The 27561-nt window shown below is 35.1% G+C and overlaps 1 pseudogene; it reads right to left on the bottom strand.

Moving 5' to 3' along the window:
- Positions 1-27561, bottom strand: part of LOC128315281 (transmembrane protein 258-like) — a 207975-nt pseudogene that overhangs the window by 85088 nt on the left and 95326 nt on the right.

Raw genomic sequence — 27561 nt, 5'->3', positions numbered from 1 at the left:
TTCAGTTTCTTTTGGATTTTCTAGATAAAATGTGCAAAAATTTTTTTTCACCTTCCCAATGATTACATTCTTATTTCTGTTTCCTTTCTTTCTACACTGACAAAACCAGCAATAAATTGTTAAATAATAATGGTATTAACCATTACATTTTTAAAATATGTGTTCTTCAAAATTTATTTATCCATATCAAATGATACAAGTTGAATGCTTCCAAGCCCAAGATGTCATTTCAGTTTTGGTCAGTCCTCAAAGAATACAGATTCACAGAAATCTCTGATCCAGGATAGCATTAGAATGCTGGCAAAACAAAGATTCATCACAGTCCATAGAATCAGATCTAACCTAATCATTATGTTTGGGTCCATTTCAGGAGAATTTGAGAGTGATTCCAAAGACCTTAAGTTCATAAACTCTTTGCAGGTACATTGTAATCATTGTTATAAATGATGTGGAAATGAAGAATTGAAATGAAATCAGGGACTGATCCCAAAGCCTTCAGGATATTTGGAGCTATAACAGCCCACAACACAACAACAACCAAGATTTTTAAATGATGGACATTTGAAAACGGTTTCTTATCCTGAGGTCAGATGGCAAAGGGAAAGACAGCTTCATACTGAATAAATGATAAACTCCATAAAGGCACAACTATGGCTCACAGATTTTATATTCTGGACATTGAGGTCAGTAGCCAGCCATGGGCACATAAAATAGTAGCAGATGGCACTTTTGTACTTCATTAAAAGCAAAACAACAGTCATCATATAAGTTCTAATATATTTTCTTGTCAAAAAATTCTTCTGTAACAGTGAAAAACATCAATCATCTCTGACCTGCCATGTTTGACTACCAGATATGTAATAAATTTACTACTAAACAAAGTACTGTTTAAAAATTTTCTTTGTTTCATAGAGAACAGAAGATAAAAGCAGGAATTATAAAAGCTGTTATTCCTACTCTGTCACTATTAAGGATCAGAAAAATTAAACCAGAGAAACAATTATATACACTATATCTTTTAGAAAAACTGGGTCTTGTTCTGGTCTGTACCAACAGGTGAGTTCTCAGTCTCTCTGCTTTTCTTTTCTTTTATATCATATCCTACTAAAGCCAGCGAAAAAAATAATTCTAAGTTGATTTTAAAAAGTCTTATAATCAGTAAACTCTCAGTAACTGGAGATGTCTAAATAGGATCTGAATAAAAATTATTGACAATTTTGTTTAAAAGAAATTCCAAAAGGCTGATTGGATTTTATGATCTACAGTGTCACATGCAATGATGAATTTCTTTTACTATTTGAAATCAGAAAGTAACAACTTTTAACATTCTACCATGTTCCAATTACCTTTTATGGAGTAACAAACCACTCCATTAACATATTAGTGTAAAATAACTTTTATTGTGCTCCTGAATTCTGTGAATCAGGAATTCAGATATGGCATAGTGACCATGGTTTGCATTCTCTGCTTCATGACTTCTGAGATCTCCATAAAATAGAAATAATACAAATTAGATTCTTTCCTTACAATGTAACAAAACAAAAACAAACTCTCCATGAAACAACTCTTGGATAAAAAAGAAAACAAACCCTGAAATTACAGACTTCCTAGAATACATATATGTATACATATAGAACACATATAATTTCCATATAATGGAAATGCTACATATCAAAATCTATGATATAATAAAAGTAGTGATCAGGGAGCCTGGGTGGCTCAGTCAGTTAAGTGTCCAACTTCAGCTCAGGTCATCTCACAGTTCGTGGGATCGAGCCCCGTGTCATACTCTGTGCTAACAGCTCAGAGCCTGGAGCCTGCTTCTGATTCTGTGTCTCCCTCTCTCTCTGCCCCTCCCCTGCTCATGCTCTGTCTTTCTCTGTCTCTGAAAAATAAATAAATTTAATAAAAAAAATTTTTTTAAAGTAGTGATCTGAAGAAAATCCACAACCTTACATAAATGTGCCAATAAAAATGATATAATAATGTTTTCTAACTCAAAATTTTGAAGAAGAACACAAAGATATGCAAAATAAAACACAAAAGCACAAACTATAAAGATAAAAACAGAGATTCACAAGGGAGAAATCAGGAAAAGGATAGAAATAACAATGATGGTTTTTGAAAATATCTAATAAAATAAACAAGTCAGTAGCTAACCTAATTTTTAAAAGATGAGAGCAAGTACAAATACACAGAGTAAGAGTAACAAGTGGAAAATAACCTTTGAAACAGAACAGGTGTATATATATATGTATATACACACACGTACACATATATGTGTTTTATGTATATACGTATACATACTAATTAATTTATGTAGATTAATGTCTATAACTCAGTGCAAATAAATTTGAAATAATTGAAAAATTTGAAACTCAAAATGAAATAATGGATAATTTTCTATAAAATGGAACTCCATAAAATTGACCACAGTAGAAATAGAAAGCTTAAATAGACCAATTTCCACGGACATTAATGAAAAAAGTTATTAAAGCACTTTTTACATTAAAGGCACCAAGCCCAAATAGTTTCATGTGGGGAATTCTACAACCTTTAAAGACTAGGTAATACTAATATTGTTAATGTTAATACAAATATTAATTTTGAATTGTCTAAGAGCACAAAGGAAAATTTCTGAATTTTCATGAACCAATTATAACATTATTATCTAAATCTGATAAAGATTTCACACACACACACACACACACACACACACACACACACACACACACAGGTAGCTATAGATCAATCTCATGGAATTTGAATGTAAAATGATCTTTTAGAGAATTGTTTTTTATGTCTTACTGGTTGAGTTCAATGAAATTTTTGAAACATATTTATATCCATTCTATTTTTTAAAAATTATCATCTAACAGTGTGGAGGTCATCTACAGAGACACCCAAGGAATTTACCTAACAGAGAAAAGTGAACTTACCAGAATTTACCAGAAAAGTGAACTTCATAGGCTATTTATGCCATAGAACATGTTTGTTTCTTGACTCTCAGAGTGAATCCCAAGTGGCACTAAAAGTTTTAACTGTTTGTTTTTGTGTTATATTCCTGCATTGAATTTGTCTTGGTTTTGTTTCTGATTTGCATAAACTGGTAAGTTATTCTCCTCTGGTGGTGGCAATGACTTATTCTATAGTTTTATAAAAGTGTCAGCAAACTAATTGTGCAAAAGGCTGGATGGTAAATACTTTTTGTTTTGAGAGTCATATAGCCTATTTTGCAACTACTCAACCCTGACATTGTACTGTAAAAGCAACCACAGACATTATGTAAATGAATAAGCATGACTGGGTTAAATAAAACTTTATGTACAGGCATTACAATTTTAGTTTCTTATAATTTTCATGTGTCAAAAATATTATTTTGATTTTTTTTCAACCACTTAAAAATGTAAATCTATTCTGTGGGTCTTTCAAAATAGGCAATTAGCAAATTTGGCTCACAGACTGATTTGCCAACTTCTGATCTAACCATTTGGTGATTACTGTTCAATGATGATAAATATCTATTTTCTGTGTTAGATCAAAGAAGGGAAAATCCAATTTGTTAGTCTTTTTGATTAATTTTCTATTTTGAGTTCAAATTAATTTAAAAGTTATGTACTCATTAGGAATAATAGCATTTTGATGTGTGGAATAATGTGTCTTTATGTTCGTACTTACTTTTGACCTGTAGCTGAAGTTGTATAACTGATGAATTATGGTATTCTATGTGCCTCTTTGTCTATGCTTAAATGCTTTTACATGTCATTGTTTTTCTACTTCTGGAAGCTTTCAAAGAATTATATTACTTACTTCTTAAACTAAAATAATTGTTGGGATTTGTTTATAGAGATAAATAAGCCTTTTTATAAATAAAATATTTCTAAAATTCCCAGAAAATAAGAGAATTAAACTTCTAATGATTTAAAGAAGCTGGACTTAAAAAAAAGTCCTTCTTACAGAAATTGTCAGCACAGAAACATTTTGGAAATGAGACTAGTTTAAAATTTCATTTAAAAATAAATAGTTATATGGGGCACCTGGGTGGCTCAGTTGGTTAAGTGTCCGGCTTCAGCGCAGGTCACGATCTCACAGTTCCTGAGTTCGATCTCTGAGTTGGGCTCTGCACTGACAGCTCAGAGCCTGGAGCCTGCTTCAGATTCTGTGTCTCCCTTTCTCTCTGCCCCTCTCTGTCTCCCACTCTTTTCTCTCTCAAAAAATAAATAAACATTAAAAAAAGAAAGAGCTAGCTAGCTCTTTGACCTCTTTAAAAAATAATAAATAAAAAAATGGCTATATTTTCCCCTGATTTATCAGTGCCAAATATTGTACAAACTTACATTTTGTTTTACTTGGGTTTTTATCGTATAGATAATTTAATGTGGAAATTCTAAACTCATACAGTTTTATAGATCAATAAACTGACAACACTCCTACATGATATGAAAATTATAAAAAAATGTTTGTATTTAATTAAATTAAATAATCATGCTAATGAACTTTATATGTCAATAGTAATTTTTAGTGTGTTAACTTAAATATAATCTCTAAAACACTGATTAATGTTAAATTGAACAAATTAATAGGTACTTCTTGCACATACAGATATTCTCTAAATGAGATGGAATACTGAAAAACTGATCAAAACAAATCTATTTTTAAATACTTTTGCTTCTTATTTTTATATGCCACAGAAAGTTTGTATCTTTGAGGTATGAATTTATTGATTTATATTTTATAATACTTGAGAGTGAAAAGAAGCTATGGAATGTACTATAATTCACATCTTATTTTGAAAACTTGCCTTCTTAGTTTTCTGATTAATGCCTTCACCTAAAACAAAGGTTAGAAAATGATGTACCATGGGCCATATCTGGCCAGTGACCTGTTTTGTAAATAAAGTTTTATTTGAACACAGTCAAACTCATTCATTTACATTGTCTATGAATGCTTTCATGCTATAACAGCAGAGTTGGGTAGCTGCAAGAGAGACTACAGGGTCTGCAAATCCTACGATATTCACTATCTTGCCACTTACAGAAAATGTTTGATGACTCTTACCTTAAATATGAAATATTATTCTTTCCCTTCTGTGTAATACACATAGCTGAGATTTTGTATCTTATGAGAAGCATTTTGTGAATTTTATATATTATCTTTATTATGTCCTTGACCATTAACAAGAAAGTTTACTTTTTGATGAAAGAGCTAAGATTCCTTATAGCAGTGTTCCCTCCTTCTATATTAATTTTTAGGTGTTTTGTCACATTGATTATATCAATAACTAAGTGTTGTTGTTCTGATAGTTATGATCCTATCCATCTTAATCAAATGCTCATATATCCTATGATAACTTTCACTTGCTTTCCCAAGATCAAACCTAAATTTAGACCACATTTCTTAATTAGATACACAATGTAAAAGCTACATGGGAAGACATATTAAATCAAAAGGGACACTCTTAGGTTAAGTTTTCATGCTGTACAAGAAAGCACAGGTTCTTTCTCAATGCTCTTTCTGACCATTATGTTTTTATCTTCAGAGGAAAGACTGATCAAAATCGTTATGAAATGGACACTTATTATACCCAATTAGAGGATATTACTTTCCTGTATTATATTACTAGCTGTAGTTATAAAAGAACCACAGTCATTAAATGTTTACATCCACAGTTTTTGATATTCTTCAATGCTGCCTGAAGGCTCTTCTGTAAATTAAAGACCTGAATTTATGCTTCCAAAAGGACAGTCTGACAGTCTCTTCAACAAATGGTGTTGGAAAACTGGACAGCAACATGCAAAAGAATAAAACTGGACCACTTTCTTACACCGTACACAAAAATAAACTCAAAATGGATGAAAGACGTAAATATGAGACAGGAAACCATTAGAATACTAGAGGAGAACACAGGCAGTAACCTCTTTGACATCAGTCATAGTAACTTCTTACTAGATATGTCTCCAGAGGCAAAAGAACCAAAAGCAAAAATGAACTATTGGGACTTTGTCAAGGTAAAAAGCTTTTGAAAAGTGAAGGAAACAATCAATAAAACTAAAAGGCAACCTTCAGAATGGAGAAGATATTTCAAAATGACATATCTGATAAAGGGTTAGTATTCAAAACCTACAAAGACCTTATCACACTTAATAGCACTCCCCCCCCCAAAAAAACCCAAATAATTCAGTTAAAAAATGGGCAGAAGACACGAGTAGACACTTTTCCAAAGAAGACATACAGATGGCTAACAGACACATGAAAAGATGCTCAACATCACTCATCATCAGGGAAATACAAATCAAAACTACAATGAAATATCATATCATACCTGTCAGAATGGCTAAAATTAACAACACAGGAAACTACAGATGTTGGCAAGGATGTGGATAAAGGGGAACCCTCTTACACATGTTAGTGGGAATGCAAACTGGTGCAGCCACTCTGGACAACAGTATGGAATTTCCTCAAAAAGTTAAAAATAGAACTACCCTACAATCCAGCAAGCACTACTAGGTATTTAGCCAAAGGGCACAAAAATGTCGATTTGAGAAGACACATGAACCCAATGTTTATAGCAGCTTTATCAATCTGATATGTACAGAAGACAAATTATAGAAAGAGCCCAAATGTGCATTGACTGATGAATGGATAAAGAAATGGTATATATATATGTGTGTGTGTGTGTGTGTGTGTGTGTGTATGTGTATACACACACACACACACACACACACACACACACAAAGGAATACTATTCAGCCACAAAAAATAATGAAATCTTGCCATTTACAATAACATGGATGGGGCTAGAGAGTTACTATGCTACACAAAAGAAGTCAGTCAGAGAAAGACAAATACCATATGATTTCACTCATGTGTGTTAAGAAAAAAACAGATGGACATAGGGGGAAAAAGAGAGGCAAACCAGAAAACAGACTCTTGACTATAGAGAACAAGCTGAGGGTTGCTGGAAGAGGAGTGGGGGATAGGTTAAATGGGTGTGAGTATTGAGGGCACTTGTGATGAGTACTGGGTGTTGTATGTAAGTGATGAATCACTAAATTCTCACCTGAAACTAATGCTACACTGTATGTTAACTAACTGGAATTTAAATAAAAACTTGAATAAAGGGGAAAAAAAGGCAGGGCAGTCTGAGAGCCTCTTGGAAAGGACCATACAAGATACTCTAAATAACTGACACCTGAAAGAATAAACTTTTAGTTACAAGCTCGTCAGATGACATTTTTTAAATAACTTTCAGATCAGAGCATTAGACAGAGTCAAGACTTCCACAACTCTTTTTAGTACAGAGGTAAAAGTATTCGTGAAACCAGATAGCAGACCCAAATTCAGCAGATAAGAATTAATTAAGTAGCACTCATTGAATTGATTAGGAAAACTTTGTCATCGTTATTTGCTTAGAATATTGTCAATGTTATTTTAGTGCTCTTTTTTTATGACTATATGAGGAACTCCTTTCTCTTCTTAAACTAGTTCTAACTCTTAATTAAATAGATGCTTTCATAAACTAAAATGAAACATTTAATAGTGATATCTGCTTCTCAGTGAAATCCCAGATTCAGCAACTCTTACTGGTGTCCTTTCTTTTTATGGCAATAGAGTCATTTGCATAGTTTCAAGTAGAATCTGTCCTCCTTTTTATCAGGCAATAATTGCACAAATTAATTACCCAACCAAAACCTTACCTTCAATGGCATATTTGAGACTGATTCTCATTTAGTCAGTTACAACAAGCCACTGAAGTCCCAGGAGTACTGACAAGGTTCCTGCCTAATGGGTTCCCAGTCTTATAGGTAGTAAAAAAGGCCAGCTTCTGACAAGCTAGGAGTCTTGGAAAATTGGGGGAACTTCAATAAAAGAAATTCCCTTAAGTTTCTAGATACGATAAGTGAAATCTAGTCGAGAGAGATTTTGTCCAATCTGAGATGCCTTATGAAAACTTCCAGAAAACTTCCAGATGTTAATTCTGCAGCTTTAATAGTTGCTGAATACTGCATGCCCCAATATTTGCAATACAACTCAAAGAGGCCTACACGGTTTATTATTACTCGGGCTGCATTTATGTGAATAATCACTGCAAACTTAAATGGGACAAGCCTTTTTGAGAGAGAGATTATTTATGATGACAAGGCGGTTAGTGACTGCCACAAGGAATTGTGGATTACTTTTAATATACAAAAGTGACTACTAAGTGTCCTTTCAATAGGATGCTGGACATTTATTGTCCAATCTCATGATGGTGTGCATGTTTGATTATCTTTACATTATTTTTTCTCTGTAGAAATTTAACTTATATAGGGCTGATGGCTATTAGGTGTTTGCTATCTATCATAATGCAAATGATTCCTGTTCAACACAATGCAAATAAGTTTTGATACAGGTAAAGATAAGATTAAATGTATACATTACATAAGGTATTAATTCAATTCAAAGGAATTATATATTAAAGACAGAAAAGCATATGATTATCTCAATACAGTCTTAAAAAAATTGGTAGAATTCAACAATTATTTATGATAAAAATTCTTAATAAACTTTATATAAAAGTACCTACCAACTTAATGTAACAAAGTAACTTCAAACCCTATAGTAAACATCATACCTAGTAGTGAAATATTAAAAAAAAAGTTTCTTTTCAGAAATCAGGAAGAAGTCAAGAATAGCTGTTATCCCTATTCCTATTCATCACTGTACTTAATATAAATGCAATAAAACAATACAAAATCAAATTACAAACATTGAAAGAAACAAAACTGCCATAATTAAGAGATGTAATGATCGTCTGAAAATCAAGACTCCACAGATAAACTGTTAGATTAAGTTAAAGAGTTTAGAAAAGTTGCTGGATGTGCAAAAGCTACTTACGTTCCATGCAGCAAGAAGTGGTTAGAAAGTATACTTTAGAATTATGCATGATTTATAGAAAAATGTGCCTTTTCTGAAGAAAAAAACTTAAATAAATGCAGAGCTATATTATATTCACGAGCAAGAGTTCTTAATATCACAAATATTTTAATTTTCTCCAAGTTGATTGATAGAGTCAGTGGCATTTCAATAAAAATCACACAAAAAATGTTTTGTTTATGTAATCTGACAAGTTGCTGTTAATTGTATATGATTAAGCAAAGAGATAGGTTTAAGTTTTTTAATGTTTATTTTTAAGGGGGGGAGGGGCAGAGATAGAGAGGAAGACACAGAATCCAAAGCAGTCTCCAGGCTCTGAGCTGTCAGCACAGAGCCCCATGCAGGGGTTGAACCCACAAACCACAAGATCATGACCTGAACTGAAGTTGGATGCTTAACTGACTGAGCCACCCAGGCACCCTGCAAAGAGATAGGTTTAGCCAAAACACTCCTGAAGTACTAGATAGGGGGAGTTGCCCCAATAGCTATCAAGACCTACTACAAAGTTATTATACTAATTGAAATTCTGTGATGTTGACACAGAAACAGGGAAAAAAAAGCAAGGAACAGAATATAGGACTCAAAATGAGCCTGTGCCTGTATATAAAAGGATAAATACAAAACTGCGGATTAGTGAGGAAGGATGACCTATTCAATAAGAGAGGGGTGGAAGTTTCCCAAATGGAAGAACAATTAAAATGTTTCCTATATCACATAATACATGAAAATCAATTTCAAATGAACTAAAGAACTTAAATATTAAACGAAAATCTATACAGTTTTAAAAAGAGAATATAGAAGAGGATCTTCAAGACTTCAAGTTAGGAAAGGATTTCTTATTATCCCAAAAGTACAAAGGATGAAAAGGATGTATAGATACGGACAGAACAAGAGACTTATATCAGAAATCTTTCTTCAAAAGACACAACAGAAAAAAGAATTTATAATTTTATAGAAACTTAATGCAACATATAGAATTGACAATGATTATATTCAGAATATATAAAGAATTCCTATGGGGGCAGCTGGGTGGCTCAGTCAGTTGAGTATCTGACTTCAGCCAGGTCATGATCTCGTTGTTCATGGGTTCAAGCCCTGCATCAAGCTCTGTGCTGACATCTCAGAGCCTGGAGCCTGCTTTGGATTCTATGTCTCCTTCTCTCTCTGCCCCTGCCCCTACTAGCACTCTGTCTCTCTGTCTCTCAAAAATGAATAAACGTTAAAAAAAAAATCCCATGAGCCATAAGAAAATGTCAGTCCCAGTCACTGTGTTAATTTGCTGCATAACAATATTACCCTAAAACTCAGCAGTTACCAAACAACAAACATTTATCATCTCACTGTTTCTGTGGGTCAGGATCCTGGTGAGGTGTGGCTCAGGGCCTCTCACCCAGGCCTCTCATGAGGCTGCAACCAAATGTCAGGTGGAACCACAGTTTCATCTGAAGGCTCTGTGAGGGGAGGAACTCCTTGCATGCTCACTGCCACGGTTTTTGGTTGTTGACAAGATTCAGTTCTTGGCAGTGTGTTGGACTGAGGGCCTCAATTCGTTGCAGCTGTTAACTAGGGGCCTCCCTCAGTTCCTTAACATGCGGGACTCTCCTTGGGTAGCTCCCAACACAGCTCCTGACTTCACTCAGCGTGAGAGAGAGCAAAAGAATGAGAGAGAGCAAGCAAGACCGAAGCCACAGAATCCATGGAACCTAATCTCAGAATTGACATCCCATTAGCTTTTGCCACATTTTATTTGTTACAAGCAAATCACGAGGTCTAGCCCTCACTCATTTAGAGGATATTATACAAGGGCACAAAAACCAGGAGACAAGGATGGCTAAAGGTCATCTTAGGCTCTGCCTGTCAAAGTCATGATAGGAATGTACAGAATAAAAACAGTCAACAAACCTATTAAGAGATGTTTAACTACCTTAGTTAAAGGAAATGCAAATTAAAGTCAATTTTATACTTGCTAGATTAAAAAAAGTAAAGTCTGACAATACTAAATGTTGGCAAGAATTTGCAGAAATGAAAGTGATAAAAATGGAAACTGATATGACTTTAGATAATACCTTCTCATCACTTAAATAAAGTTCAACTGGCACATAATCTATAACTTGGCAATTCCATACTCTATAATTTAATAATCTATAACTCTCAAGTATATATCCTAGAGAGCTGGCACATCAGAAGACATTCTTAGCCACATTGTTCATAGTAGCAAAAAAGCTAGAAACTAGAATGGATAAATGAATGGTAGTAGATGCATACAACAGAATATTCGACAGCTGTGTATTATCAATAAATATTGTGTGAGAAAAGCAGGTTGCAGAAAAGAAATACAGTATGATCCATTATAAGTGTTCAAAAAGGAAAAAGCTAAGCAATAGTGACTTTAGGAATACATTTATATATGGTTACACCACTAAAACAAGCAAATGAATGATGCATACAAAATTAAAACTAGTTCCATGTAAGTGGGAGAAATGGAGACATAATGGAAAAGAGCTTGTGGGAGGTATCAATTCTTTCTTCAGTTGGGTATATACTTGGGTATTCACTTACCTTGTGGTTATTATTTTGGAATATACATTTATATCATATATACTTTTAATGATATATTTTTACTGAGATTGGTGGAATTACTTTGATGTCATAAAGAGCACCATAAATATCACTGTAGTCAGTAAGGACTAACCAAAGCAAGTCATGACTTCATAATATTAGTGACAAACAATCTTCATAAGGACTTTGGTTCAAGAACGCATGAATGATTGATTCAATAATGCTCAAGTTTCCGTGAATGCGTCCCCTGAACAAAATGAGGGTATTCTATACCAAGTCATCCTTACTGCTTTCTGCTTTTATCCACCTAACATTTGTAAAATATATTATTTCTTTAATTAATGATAGCGTACCTGATTTCATCTCTCCTCAAACTACTTTCTGGAAACAAGGGGATAAAATAACTAACAAAGTAATATAATTACCTGAATTATAACTGCAGCCATGAACTTCAACTCAGTTCTCACAGTAGTGCCCAGTATTTTCATATAAATCAATCTGCAAAATAATAAAAAACAGAAAAACACAGGAGTCATATACATAAAAAAAAATTAAAATAAACAAAGGAATTCTCCAGCATGTGTCATACTGATAGTATTAGTCCAAATAAGTTGGTTTGTATTGTAAGCAAAATCTGAAAAATACTAATATGGACTCAGAGTGAATATTCTAAATGAGCTAAATGATAGATAGAGCACAACTTAGCAAAACATTGGGTCTAAATTATTTGCCTCTAGTGACCCTTGAGAAGGACTTATTTTTGTGGTTTGAATATAAAAAGCTCAGAAATGCTAATCATCCCATCTGGAAATTAAAATCTTAAAGTGCTTGATTAATGAATGTTCCCAGTTAGCCCTTCCATGCAGAATAGTAAAGATGTTGTGAATTTGTTTTGACCAAAGTGATTAGAATTTTTTTTAACATTTTCAGTACTGAGATTGAAGAAGCCAAAAAGATGCGGTATAATTTAGTAACACACCAATCTTTATTGAAACACAGAATGCCACTAAGTTAAGTATATAATGTTACTAATTTTAGGAATATAAGCTTTTCGCAAATTTGGAATCATAAATATAAAGCAGCAGCCTTCAATGCATTGACCTTGTTTTCCTTGAAAAACACATTTAAAAATTTTTAAGTTTATTTATTTTGACAGAGCACAAGTGGGCAAAGGGCAGAAAGAGAGGGAGAGAGAGAATTACAAGCAGGAATTAATTACTAGCGCAAAGCCAGATGCAGGGCTCAGACTCATGAAACCACAAGATCATGACCTGAGCCAAAGGCAAGCAATAGTCAGAAGCTTAACTGACTGAGCCTCCCAGGCGACCCGAAAAACGCATTTTTAAATTGCGCCCTTTTCTACCCGCTTAGCATTTGTAAACAGTATAATGTGGGGACATTGTGTAGTCATTTTACTTTTTTTTATAAAATATGAGATAATCTACATTCTTATATCAGTCAACCTAATGATTGTTGAGGTTTCATGTAGAATTATTACCAACTTGGGGCGCCTGGGTGGCGCAGTCGGTTAAGTGTCCGACTTCAGCCAGGTCACGATCTCGCGGTCCATGAGTTCCAGCCCCGCGTCAGGCTCTGGGCTGATGGCTCAGAGCCTGGAGCCTGTTTCTGATTCTGTGTCTCCCTCTCTCTCTGCCCCTCCCTCGTTCATGCTCTGTCTCTCTCTGTCCCAAAAATAAATAAACGTTGAAAAAAAAATTTAAAAAGAATTATTACCAACTTACTAAGTAAGCACAGTATAAAGTATTTGGCTTTTAAAACAATTTTAAATTTTGGTAAGTACTTAGGTCCCCAAATGGAATGATCATTTCTTCCCTTCAACTATAGTAATATACATACTGGGAAATAAAGAAGAAATCTAATTCTACTTTTTATACATGTAATAAGTTTGGGGCCTGGGGGGTAATAGGACTTACCTAGTCCCTCCCGCTTAAAGATCTCATGGTCCAGTAGGGGGAAAGACATTATTAGATAATTAATCGTAATTGTGATAAGTGCAACTGAGAAGTAATAAGGGTGCCCCCACACTATATAATACTATAATTGGCAATGCCCCACTTAGTCTTGGGAATCCAGAAGGCAGATTAAAGGAAGTGAAGAAGAAAAAATGAAGGAAAAGGGAATAGCATGGAATGAGGCGTTGTCCAAGGCAGGAAGCGGCACGACCTGCCAAGAACTTGAAAGACAGCTCTGTAACTGGGGCACAGAGATTTGGGGGAGGAAAACTGGAATGAAATCTATTTCCTTTCTCCATCCTGGTAATGTTGGAGGAGTGAATAAAGTACGCCAAAGATGGCCGATGGGGCTAAAACGAACTCTGGTCTCTAGCTTAGAGACCCCTCCTCCGGGTTCTTCTTCCTTCGTTTGCTGCATGAGCAAAAACCCGCACAGACATGGAAGCTGATGACTATAAATTACCCTTCCCACTGGCATTTGGGGCTCAGATCTTTGGAGAAATGGTCTCCTCTGAGCCTGCCTGTGTTAAATAGATCTCCGATCCACCAAGATCTCTGAGTGCCGCTTGGTTTTTCCACCAGCATTCCAGCCTGGTTCCGTAATAGTAAGACTCCAACCACTTTTCCCTTGAGTACTGTACCTACCTCCTCCAAAATATTTTTGCTTAAATCCAAACTACACAGAGCAACCAGAATAATTTTTCTTAAGCTCATTATTTGTATGATGGTATAGTCCTTCACCATCTACTTGATCTTACAGTTGTGTCCTGCCTCTCCCCACCTCAACTATCTGTGAACTCATCTCCTCCAGGTCTCCCTGTAGCCACTGTACTCCATACTGACTCCCTGTTGCACATTCAGGGACTTCACACTTGCTTGCTCTTAGCTAAGAGCAAGCAAAATCTTCACGGTGTTCATTCTCTCCTTTCATTCAACTCTGCTCAGATGTCACCCAAACACTCTTATCAGACTCTCCTCTACCCCTCCATCCCTCCACATCCTTTTTCTTTACAGCACTTAACACAACCCAACATGTTACATCTTGATTTTTTTTTTACTGTCAGTCATCTTTTAGAATGTAATCTATGAAAGCAGAAATTGGTTTGCTCTCTGCTATCTCTCTAGTGCATAGAACAATGTCTGACCCATAACAGGGCTCAATAATATTGCTTCAATGAGTGAATAAATGGAAGGTTCACCTAGCATGCCCTTAGTCTAGCATTCACTAACTGTGAGGCAGCATAGCATAGAGGCTATGAGTTCAGTCTCTGAAGTTTAGACCACCTTGGTTTAAATTCTACCCTGGCATTTATTAACAAACACTTTGGGCAAATCATCTAAACATTTTACCCTCAGTTTTTTCACATGCAAATTAGGAATTAGAACAATAGTACTACTTCAAGTTTGTTTGTTTTGCTTCGTTTTGTTTTTGAGGGTTAAATGAGTTAAAATATGTAGTGTTCAGCACAGAAGCAACACAGTTCCAGTGTTGCCTCTTCGCTATTTCCATTCCTTCTTTAAGCACCCTCCCACCCGTGCTTGAGACTCCAGCTTATTCCCAAACACTATAACATGATTGTAGCAAAATCAGTCATTTTGATATTCTTCACATACAAGGTGACCATTAGCACAGAAAGTGACTTAGAATGAATTAGAAAAGGTAATTCTGTGAGTGGATGAATAGTAAAAGTTTCCTCTTCTACGCTGATGAAGCTTTCCCATAGGCTACGGGAAGGATCTCAACCTCTACTCCTTCAAGCAGGTGTCCTATGCAGCATAAAATACACAACTTTACCCTGCTCTGCCAATTCCTATCCTCTCACTTCTCCCAAAACGTAAGTAACACCAGCTTTAGCAACAGCATCAGTCAATATAGGCAATGACAAACAATACCCAAATCTCAGTGGCTTAAAAAAATAAAACATCATATATTCCTTCTTTGGTGGCACGTTCATCTCAGATGATCAGGGAGACTTTGCTTAGTTTTGTTTCTCAGGGTCTCAGACTGAGTAACCAGTATTGTGCAATTTCCCACATCAGAGGGAACAGAGAGCTCTTGAGGGTCTCACAGCGGCATTAAATACATTAAATGCTCTGGCACATATATATCTTCTCACAATTCATTGACCAGAATTAGTATCATGATTCCATCCAATCACAAAGTAAGAAATTATGTTCCTACCATGAACCTGGATTGTGGAGAACCAAAAATATTTGGCAAACAGTGCTAATTACTGCCATAGATAGTAAGTCTATGTGTAAGGTTGCTCTTCCCTAAGCCTGCCCCATCTCTGTCCTAGGATATAACAGTAATATTAAGTCATTTACTTGGGCATTATTTCCCAACTATTTTCATGTCCCAAACTAAACTTATCTATTGAAAACAGTAACTGATCTTTCACAGGTACTCTTATAGATAGTGCATGGTCTTATGCGTAGAAAATAATTAATAATAACAATAAACCATAATTTGTTTTTTTATATATATGAGGTAGTGAATTCACATGCCAGCCTTAGCTTTGAAAGTTAAGTGTTTTATTCTGGGCTCTACAGAGAAAAAGAACCAATAATTTACATATATAGGTACATATAAAATGAGATTGACTGTTTTAATTTTTAAAAAAAATTTAAAGATTTATTATTTTTTAAAATTTGTATTTAATGTTTATTCTTGAGAGAGAGAAATAGAACATGAGCAAAGGAAGGGCAGAGAGAGACAGAGACACAGAATCTGAAGCAGGCTCCAGGCTCTGAGCTGTCAACACAGAGCCTGACGTGGGGCTCAAACTCATAAACTGAACCAAAAAGTCAGATGCTTAACCCACTGAGCCACTCAGGTGCCCCAAGAGGAGATTTATTATAAGAATATGTTCCCATGATTATGGAAGCCAAGAAGGCCCACAATTTGTCATCTGCAAACTGGATACCCAGGAAAGCCAGTGGTACAATTTAGTCCCAGTCCAAAAACCTGGGAATTAAAGGGCCAATGGTGTAAGGCCTAGCCAAAATCTGAAGGCCTGAAAACCAGTAATGCTGATGTCTAAGGGCAGGAGAAGATGGATGTTCCAGCTCAAGAAAAAGAGCAAACTTGCCCTTCTTCCATCTTTTTGTCCTATTCTAGTCCCCAGACTAGTGGTTTATCACATATCAATGTCCACTCTTACCTTCCTCTTAAACTATTACCACTTAAAAACTCCTATTCCATAGTCGAGATCTAGGTCGTCCCCGTATCTCTGTTTCCCTTTAAAATAAGTTGTCTTTGGGGCACCTGGGTGGCTCAGTCGGTTAAAAGTCTGACTTCAGCTCAGGTCATGATCTCACGGTCTGTGAGTTCAAGCCCTGCATCGGGCTCTGTGCTGACAGCTCAGAGCTTGGAGCCTGCTTCAGATTCTGTGTCTCCCTCTCTCTCTGCCCTTCCCCTGCTCATGCTCTGTCTCAAAAATAAATAATAAAATTTTTAAAAAATTAATAAAAAAATAAAATAAGTTGTCTGGTCCCATTATTACCAATCTATACTCCCTGGTCACTTGAAGCCATGCCAGTCTGGATTTTGCTCCTACTACTCCACCAATATACCTCTTTTCAAAGTCACAAATGACACCCACATCTATAAATCAAAAAAAAAAAAGTACTTGGTTCTTATTTAGCTGATCTTTTAGTAGTACTGTTTATCATTTTCTATTTTCTTGAAGCATTTCTTCACTCTTAGGACTCTTTCTTGGTTCTCTTCTAATCATCTACCCCTTCATTTTCATGGCATTTCATTATTAAACATAGAATTACCATATGATCGAGCAATTCCATTTCTGAACATATACCCAAAAGAACTGAAAGCAGAGTCACACAGATATTTGTACACCCGTGTTCATAGTAACATTATTTACAATAGCCAAAAGGTGGGAGCAAAGCAAGTGTCCAATGACTGATGAATGGATAAACAAAACATGGTATGTGCATAAAATGGAGTATTATTCGGTCTTAGAAAGCCAGGATATTCTGACACATACTATGATATGGATAAACTTTGAGGACATACGCTGAGTGAAATAAGCCAGGCACAAAAGACAATTATTGTATGATTCCATTTACAATGGTACCTAGATGGTCAAATTCATAGAAACAGAAAGTACCATAGAAGTTGCCAAGGGTTGAGGAGAGAAAGGGAATGAGGAGTTAGTGTTTAGTAGGTACAGAGTTTAGGTTGGGGATGATGAAAACATTTTGGAGACGGATGGTAGTGAAGGTTTCACACAACATTAATATACTTAATGCCATAGAAAATGCACTTAAAAATGGCTAAATGGAAAATTTTATGTTGTGTGTATTTTACCATAATAAAGAACATGTTGCATTTTCCATATACTTTGAAGACAGAGCCCAAATCTGCAGAATTTTATGTGGATATGAAAGAAAATGAGGCCTGGATTTGGTCTTGTAAAATAAATGGGAAAACTCCAGGAGTTGAACATCTGGAGAGAAAATCAGAAGTTTGGTTATGACATTGCGAGATTGAAGTGAAACAGGCATATGGATTGTTGTAATTGACCAGTTTTCCTGCTTCTGCCCTTGCCTTAAAGCCTAATCTCAACAAAGCAAAGAGTAAATCTTATAAATTTAAGTCCAAGTGTTCACACTTCCACTGAAAATCCCCACTACATCCCTACTTCATTCACAAGACCAGTGCTCTAACCCCTGAGCTATGGACCCTCTACTTCATTCAGAGTAAAATATAGGTTTTTTTTACTTTGGCCTGCAGGGCTCCACGTGACCTGTCTCCCTGTGATCTCTGACTCTTCATGTCACTTGCTGCACTCCTGCTGCACTTGACCTCCTGACTCTTTCCAGATCATCCCAGCTAGACACTTATCTCGCATCCTTCACATCTGCTGTGTCTTGTGCCTAGAAGTTTCCACTTCATGACACTGTCCAGCTATTGGCATGTTTATACTTCAGAAATTTCCATTTAAATAGCATCTTACTAGTGAGTCTTTCCCTGACAGTATAAAATAATAACCCTTCCCTTTGCCATCCCCTTGCCTGGTTTATTTTTCTATCTACCACTTAATACCAATGATATATTTATTTGCATGTTTGTTTACTGTCCATTTTTAACCTCATAGGGTGTGAACTCTAGGAGGTCAGAAACATTCTTCTATTTATTTCACTAACATCTCCAGTGCATAAGAGTATCTTATCTGATATATGATAGCTTCTCTACATATTTGTTAAACAAGCAAATAAATGAATGAGTCTTTTCTGACCATTCCAGAGACATGTTCAGAACTAATTGCTCCCTACTCTTAATTTGTAGTAAAATAAGAACTAGGATTGCCCTGCTCATCTCTGCACTGTTTTCTTTAATTATTTGCTATATAGTCCTAAGTAGATTGTATTACCAACACCACACCTAAAATAACTTAAATATCCAGTCATTATCTGCATTTCCAATTGTTTCATGAATGTAACTTTACAGTTTGTTGAATCATGATCCAAATGAGGCCCTTACACTGACATTGCTTGATAGGAATTTTATGTCTCTTTTCAAATTTTCCTTGTATCTTTTTTATTATTTTCTCTTTGGCTTACAATTTGGCTTGCAATTTTTTGTTGTTGAAGAAATGGAGTTAGTTATCTATAGAGTTTTCTATAGTGTGAATTTCACTAATTACACCCCCATCATGAGGTCTGAAATGTTCCTCTGTCCTCTGTATAAGTTTGTTGGATCTCAAGCCTTCATCAGACTCCAGTCTGGATTTTTTTTTTTTTGGCAACACCACTGTAAATATGCCCTCCCATCAACCAGCACCTCCTGTGTTCTTTTTGCCTTTGCTTAATTCCTTGACCATTTTTTCTTTAACAGAAGTATATTCCTTCTACTCATGTTTTTATGCTTTTACTATATAGACATGCATCCATAAATAGTTTATTTCATATTAACATAAACGTTGGGGCATCTGGGTGACTTAGTCAATTAAGCATCAGATTCTCAGTTTTGGCTCAGGTCATGATCTCACAGCTTCGTGGGTTTGAGCCCTGCGTCAGGCTCTGCACTGACAGTTTCACGCTGTCTCTGTCTCTCTCAAAATAAATAAATCAACGTTAAAAATTTTTTTTTAAATATATTAACTTAATAGCATATTTATGTTATCACAAATGGTACTATATTTTATGTTTGATACAGAAACTTACTTTTCTCACTCAATGTTTTTCCCTCATCTATGAAAACTTATTTCATTCATTTTAGTAGGCATATAGTATCCCAGAATATGAATATGCCATGATATGTTGGTTTCCAATTTTTAGTTCATGCTGTAATATTTGGTGTGCACATGTGTTCACCTAGATAAAGGATTGCTCGGTCCTACAGGAGGCATGTTTCAAACTTCACCATGCCTTGTCAAATTGCTTTCCAAAGCCCTCATACAAATTTGAGCTCTCACAGGCACTGTTCTCCCAAACCTGCGCTAATATTTGGCCTTGTCAGACTTTCAATTTTTGTTGATCTGATATATATAAAATGCTTTATCATTTTTCATTTCCTTTGCATTCTCTTATTAATGAATTTGATCACCTTGATATGTTTGTTGGCAGTTCAGGGTTCTTCTGTGAGTGACTTCTCCATATTGTTTAGCTGTTTTTGCTGACTGAGATTTTAAAAAAAAAGTCTTTTCCTTTATTAATTTATTGGAATGCTTTATTCTGCAAAACAATTCTCAGCTTTTGAATTGAAAATATCTTCTCCTAGACTTTGTCATCTCACTGTGCTTATGCTGTTTTTTTTTCTTGTCAAACGGTTATTTCTCCTTTAAAATTTGTACTTTCATAGCTTGTTTAATAAACCATTACCTTCCTTAAAACTATAAAAAAGTCTCCTATATTTTTCTTAAAGATTTTAGATTCTTTTACTCAAATTTGTCTTTAGTCAATTCTATTTCTTTCCTATGACCTATGAATCTCCTTTTAGTTTTTTCCATATAGATAACCATATTGCCCCCAAACTGATCATTGAACACTCTTTCCTTCTTCCCATTGATTTGTAATGCCATCTTTGTGGTTTACCAATTTCCCAGATGATGGTGAGTCGATGTCTGAGATCTCTATTCGATTTATGAAATTATTTATCCTTATATGTAGGCACTATTTACAGTTTGAGATGAAAAGTCCATAAAAAAGAAAAAAAAATTAACTAAGAAAAGACTCAGCCAAACATTAATGGTCCTCTCATAGCTCATTTCTCTATTTCCAGCCATCTACCAATAAGCTACTCCCATTTTAAGAGATCACTTCATCCATTTGTATGTCCTAGTGCACTTGCCAGAATCCTGGAGTAGCTGCAAGCAAACACACATTGTATATTCCCTCTCTCTTGGACAAATTCCCCACCTAACATCCTCTCCCCCTGCCCCTACCCCCACCCCTGGCCTAGCCAGTCCCCCTTACATATTCATGGCTCACATGAGCCCTGCACATGTCACAGTTCACCAACTTCCCTGGATTATTCACTTGGTTTTCTTCTCCCATGAACATTTTTTTTCCTGTTGCCTGTGAACTCTGAAATACGTGTCACGACTGAAGAAACGATCGACATAATATTACAAATCTGGAAGTGTTTATTGAAAGGCATGTCTGATAAACATTGAACACTTGTGGTTCAAAAATTATACCTTAAGCAGAGAGTAAAGGCAAATGTACTTATATAATTTAAATGTAAAAAATCTACCAGAAATGAAGGTTTCTGTAAGTATTTCCTTTTGATTCCTTTTTGGATTTATCTATTTGACCTCCTTTCTAGTCTCTGACATTTTTTTGGCGAACTTAGTACTAACGTGTTATCAGTCAAGCCAGCAAAAACAAGGAAATCCTATTGTAGGGAAAAAAAATTAAAGGCTTTAAAATATTGTTGATTGAGGAACATAGAAAACATCATTTAAAAGCCTTTTAAATTACCATTCCCTCCGTTGCTGCTAAATTTCCCTTTGTCTCATTTCATGCAGCTGGTCTGAATGATGACAGAGTGGTTTGTGATTATGTGGGTGACATTAGGCGCCAGCTGAAATGGACACTAAAGGAAGAATCCAGCATCCTGCATTTATAATTCCTGCTACATTTGGCATTGCACCAACTTTACAAATATGCAATCCCCCTCCCCCGTCTTTTTTTTTTTTTTCTGTAAATCCCATGGCCAATGAATGCTGCTATGGCAACGAAAGCAGGGAAAGCCAGGGGGGCCTTAGCTATAAAAAGAGTTTTTAGAGCATCATGGTAACTGGGAGCCTAGTGGCAGATTCTCAGGCAACCATACATTGTTAAACATCCTGTCTAGAAGCAAACGCGTCTACCAAATTTATTTACCTGTGTTGTCGAATCACTTGCTACAGAATTCTAAGGGCTCTTATTGCTATGATGGTTTTCATTTTCAATTATTGTATGGTTCATTCAAATCACACAGGTACATTTCCAACAGTTATAAGAAGCTTCCTAAAATAGACTTTTAGAAACTGAGCACAGCTGTCAAAATAATGTTATCGCCTTCAAGAATCTGTTTCGAAGATAGTTATTCCAAAGAAATTTAAAAGTTATATTCCTATATTAGCACACTAAGTAGTTCATACCAGTTTAGTAAATCAAATATTCCATACTGCTAGCTTAATAAGATGGGGAGTCATGCATGAAATGACTGCCAGGTTAATGACATAGGGAGCCATGCATGGCATGTATTTGCATATAATAGCACAGAATGTTCTCCTAAATCCTTTAAATTACTCATCAATTCTTAAACAGGCATTTAACTAAATCCTCATTCAGAATCAGGAAGAAAGTTAAAAAAAAAAAAAAACACCTACATATTTGAAGTAATTAGATTGGAGCTAAACAAAACCTACCTAAAGGATTATTTTTGGTTGGAAATTCTAGCCGTGGGGAAAGCGTACCGATCTGCATAAAGAAACAAACACATCTCCTGGACCAGGGTAAGGCACACAACAGCAGCCACTGTTTCCCATCACTGCCTCTATCATATGCACAGTGAGCACAGATCAGAAGTTTCACCACTAGCCTCAGAAATAAAGATGTATATCTAAAGCAGTGCAAAAAATGTAGATTGAATCTAGAATTGTTTATTGTGTACAGTGTTTTGATGGGCCCGATTCTGAATAAATCAGCAGGGATTTCTTTCACTTGACAACCTATATATTTAAGGTATTAAGGAACGTCTTTACTCTCAGATCACTTTGTTTTTACTGGTTGTGTAATCTTCTACACAAAATAAGCAGACTTCTTAGAATCAGAACAGTTATAAAACCCAGCTATTAGAGGAAATCAGCAAACACTCATGTCACACAAAGGCTATCTTCACTACTTGAGAGTGATGGTCTACCAATAGCTTCGTGAATACTCACAAGTACTCACTGTGAAATGAGATGTATATTCAGCTCTAAAACCAAAATTCATCCAATGAAGAAAGGAAAAGAGAAAAAATGTAATGACTTAGGTCATTGGTTTTCTCTTCCTACTTTGTCTAATGGCAACTAATCTGTGAGTATTAATTCTATACTCAGTACATCTAGTGCATTATTTTGTCCTCACAATAATCTTCAGTGTACCATTATCTCCATTTTACAGATAGGGAAACTGAGGCTCATAAAGGTTAAGTAATTTGATCAAATGAGAAGCTGGAGCCAGGATTTAAACTCATTTAATTTAAATCCCATTCCCTTTCCACTAACTACACATATTTCCACTGCATATTGATGAACAGAGAATAAGCTTTGTCTTGAGAGAATAGAGGAAATAGGCTTAAGAATTTTCTTAAAGAGCGTCCTTGATTTGCTAGATTTCTTACACTGTCGTCATTCGCAGTCAGTGCTAATACAAAAGAGAAACGAATGCCATCACCAATCACTTCTCATGGTACAGCAACTCTCTCTGGGAGTTTTGGCTGTTTTTAGCAGATTGATTATATGATGTATTAACAATAGGGTGCGTTTTGTAGCTAATATTTAAAGCCATTCTAAAGTGCAGTTCTGGAAATATAAAGCAAAAGCCCACTCATTGACAACAGAGACAGAAAGTGTCTATTCACATAGTCTATTTACATATGGTCAGTGGGTTGGCATAAAATCCATGAAGCAATGTTTCCTTCCAAGTGTAGCACTTCCTTAAGTGTTCATTATGTCTGATTGGAAAATGAGGTCTTTTCCAGTAAGATGGGTAGCACTGTTGTCAAATAAAATAGTAGCCATAGCTCTAGCATCTGTGATTCTGAGTAAGGTGGGTTTCACAGTCATCTGCTGAAACATCAGTGAATTACGGCACTTACTTAACATCCATCCAATAAACATAACTGAATATTTTTTAGTTTGTAAAATGTAGTTGCACAAAACCATAAGGAACCAGGATGTTGTTTCTACTTGACTCATAAGTTGCACACAAAGAATGGAGCAAATTACAAACATATGAAAGCGAATAAAGCAAGTTTTTCCCCTTTCAGAGCTCAGAGTCGAACGGAGGCAGCTCCCTCAAACATTTAATCCTCTGGATTCTACAACATAGAGATATTGGAGCACAGAGAGATAAATTTAGCCCAAGCAGAGGTGGGTGGCAGGGAGGTCAGGAAAGGTTTCCCAGGTGACATCTAAGTTGAAAATGACAGGATACAAAGGACTTAGTCGGGCAAGTGTGAGAGAGAAAGCATAGAGTGTCAGTCAGACTTTGGAGTGAAATCCAGCCAGAAAAACACAGGAATTATATGCAGCTCAGGAGGCCTGGTGAGGCAATAGTCGTGTCAAGACCCAGGCAGTGTTCAACTCTAGAAAACTCTATAATGGCATAAATGTTGAAACTCAGCACTAAACTAAGCTTTTGTTAAATGTAGTTACAATGGGCATGTTTTCTGATCCAAACACAGCGGGATAAATTACTTGACAAGATTGACTATCTACCATGGGGTAAACTACTGAGGTCTGATTTTCTCAAAAACTCTGAATTACCTAATTATTGTCAAAAGAAAGTCAATTTAATTTGAATTAAGTAATAAATTACTCATACTTTGTGTTCCTCTTATAGTCCAGACACACTAGTTTCTTGTTGGTTTAACTTTAATTTTCTTCTTAAACTGCAAATACAAAAAATTGGATTACTCATGATCCTCGATTCATACTTAACTATAACATGTCCTATTTCTTCCTTTTGTCTACTTATTCTTTTGGCAACATAGTAACCACATGAAAACCCACCACTCCAAAACAAAAGCTATGACCTACATAACCTACATCTAACTTTACAGTACTCTTTACCAACAACCCATCACCTCAAATGAGATAATAATCATCCTGAGTCCTATTCATTATTTTTTATGTAATAAAATTGATACAATAAATTGAGGCACTATTACTAATTAATCTGGGTGGGCAGTCATAAACATGAAACACATGACACTCTTACAGACAATTCATTAGAATGGATTTTACTATGTGTATTTTGACCCTTGTCAATTACTTTAAGCTTACAGGCAATTAGAAAGAAACTGCTTCAACAGTTTACCTCACTGTACACAATCCTGTCAGCTAAATTCATTAGATACTCAATATTTTTTATTAGTGAATATTCTGCTTAGATCAATTAGAGTTTGTTTCTGCTCTCTCTGCATATAAGGATGATAACTAGTGTACTTTCCCAAACTGTAAAAATAAAAATGTATGGAAGAAAGAAAACTTAAAAAATATAAAAGAAGGTAGAAAAAAACAAAACATAATAGAAATATGGGGAATAATAATTAGAAAACACAAAGTAGTATGTCAGAAATACACCCAAATATATTAGTAAGCACAATAAATATGACTGGGTTAAACTTAGCTATTAAAAGACTAAGACTCAAAAAAATGTCTAAGACTCACAGATAGAATTTTTAAAAATTCAACCATATGCTATTCCATTTACAAGATTCCAATCAAACACAGAATAACATATAAAGTTTGAAGATAAAGAAATAGAAAAAATATGTTACCGGAAAATTGTAACTAAAATCTCAGCATTTTTACTTGGTATCTAAAAGCAATTATTAAACTTGTACCCCATTTATTCTCACCTCTGCCCACATTTCTGTACACTGGGTTTAATTATCACACCCATTTTTTATTCCAAATAATAAAGCTCCTTGCTTTGTTAGCTGGAATAGGAACATTTTCATTCCTAAATTTTCCTAACACCTCAATTGAGTTAAATTGTTAATCCCTATCTATAGAACACATATTGTAGTAAGAAGGGTGAATCCTAAAAAAGTGGAAAAAAAGCTGAGCTCAGAATCTTCTTATCTTTGATCTTCCATTTTAATGTGTGGGCAAAACAGAGTTGACATTATATAAATAAGAGCTTAGGAAAAAGAACATGGACTCTCAAACCAAACAGATCTGGGTTTGAATCCAAAATCTGCCACTGACTGGGTATATACAATGAATAAAGTCTTTAGTTTTGCCTAGTCTAAGTTTCCTCTGTATAAAATGGAAATGAACATCTCTACTTTTAGGAGTTTTATAAAGATTTAATGAGATAATTAATCAAAGTAGTTGTTCTCAACCTAATTGGAATCACCTGGAGAGCTTTAGAAAGTACTGGTGCCTGAGTCCCTCCCCCAGAGATTCTGATGTAATTAGTCTGGAATAGAACCTGCACATTTTTTTAAAACTATCCCTGTGATTCTAATATAAAGCTAATGTTGAGAAGCACTAAACATACAATCTAGCCCACCACATGGTACAGAGAAGGCATGCCAAAATTGTAACTAGGATGATGATGGTAATGATGAGGATAAAGCTGATAAATTTCAGCTACGAAGCTCAGGCAGTGACACTGACCTAGGCTGATTATTCCTCTATATAACTCAAGAAAAAAAAGAAGCCACTTAACGTGGAGGTTATCAGAAACTTAGAAAGTATACATATATGTTATTTCATAACTCTTAACTTCTATATAGCCTATGAGATAAATATCACACTGATTTTGGAGTGAAAATTACTCAGTTTAATTGCTTTGTAAAGTAGACATGATAGGGAGTAGCTAAACCAGAATGCAAATTTAAATTTCTTTATTCCAAATTCAGTACTGTTTGTATTATGCCACAGTTGTCTATAGGGGGCAAAGGTAGAGTTGTCCTTCAAAGACAGAATTTACAGGAGACTTCCTAAGCTTAGAAAGTACTCCTGAAGTCATGTGATGCTTGGAGCAAAGGGTACAATTACTACAGTCACTAATGATCTCATTAGCTTGTAAGTGAAGCCAAAGACTATTTTGTTCATCATTACTCAGCTAGTGATTTGCATAGAAGTTGTCATTAATTAGTGCTCAAAATGTTTGCTGAATGAATATTAGAATGGTCTAAATCAAATTACATTTAACAATTTAAGGAAAAATTAAAACAAAACAATGTCAATATCTGAGAATAAAAACTCTATATGTATTATTTTCAATTAAAATTAATGACCATAAGAATTTATTCCAAGTGTATTAATCAAGAAAAACACGTAGAGCAGAAAACAGAAGTCATTGCTTTCTTCTTCTCTCTCTCTCTCTCATACACACACAAACAAACAAAACTGAATCAAAGGATATTATTTAATATATAAAGGTATTATATATAGTGATTTTACAATTATTTAACAAACTGGGGCACCTCGGTTGCTCAGTTGGTTAAGCATCCAACTTCGCCTTAGGCCATGATCTCACAGTTGGTGAGCCTCCATCAGGCTCTGTGCTGACAGCTCAGAGCTTGGAGCCTGCTTCAGATTCTGTGTGTCCCTCTCTCTCTGCTCCTTCTCTGCTCGGGCTGTCTGTCTGTCTGCCTGTCTCTCTCTTTCTCAAAAATAAACATTAAAACATATTTAACAAACTGTATTTTATCAGAACATATTCATAATGCCTTCCTTGTTTCAGTGAAAGCTGATTGAAATCAGATACGTAAGTTTTTGAAATTCAAGTGCTGTGAGATTATGTAAGATTTTGCCTACACACAGAAAATAAAAAATCAGTATGACTGCCCACATACATGGGCTAAAAATTATTAGATGACATAGATTAGAAAAAAAATTAATAAAAATAAAAAGTAAGAAACAGACTTGTT

This window comes from Acinonyx jubatus, chromosome C2 (genome assembly GCF_027475565.1).
Source record: "Acinonyx jubatus isolate Ajub_Pintada_27869175 chromosome C2, VMU_Ajub_asm_v1.0, whole genome shotgun sequence".
In the NCBI taxonomy this organism is placed as follows: domain Eukaryota; kingdom Metazoa; phylum Chordata; class Mammalia; order Carnivora; family Felidae; genus Acinonyx; species Acinonyx jubatus.
The sequence above is the reverse complement of the archived record's forward strand: the minus strand, read 5'-3'. Positions and strand labels throughout refer to the sequence as shown.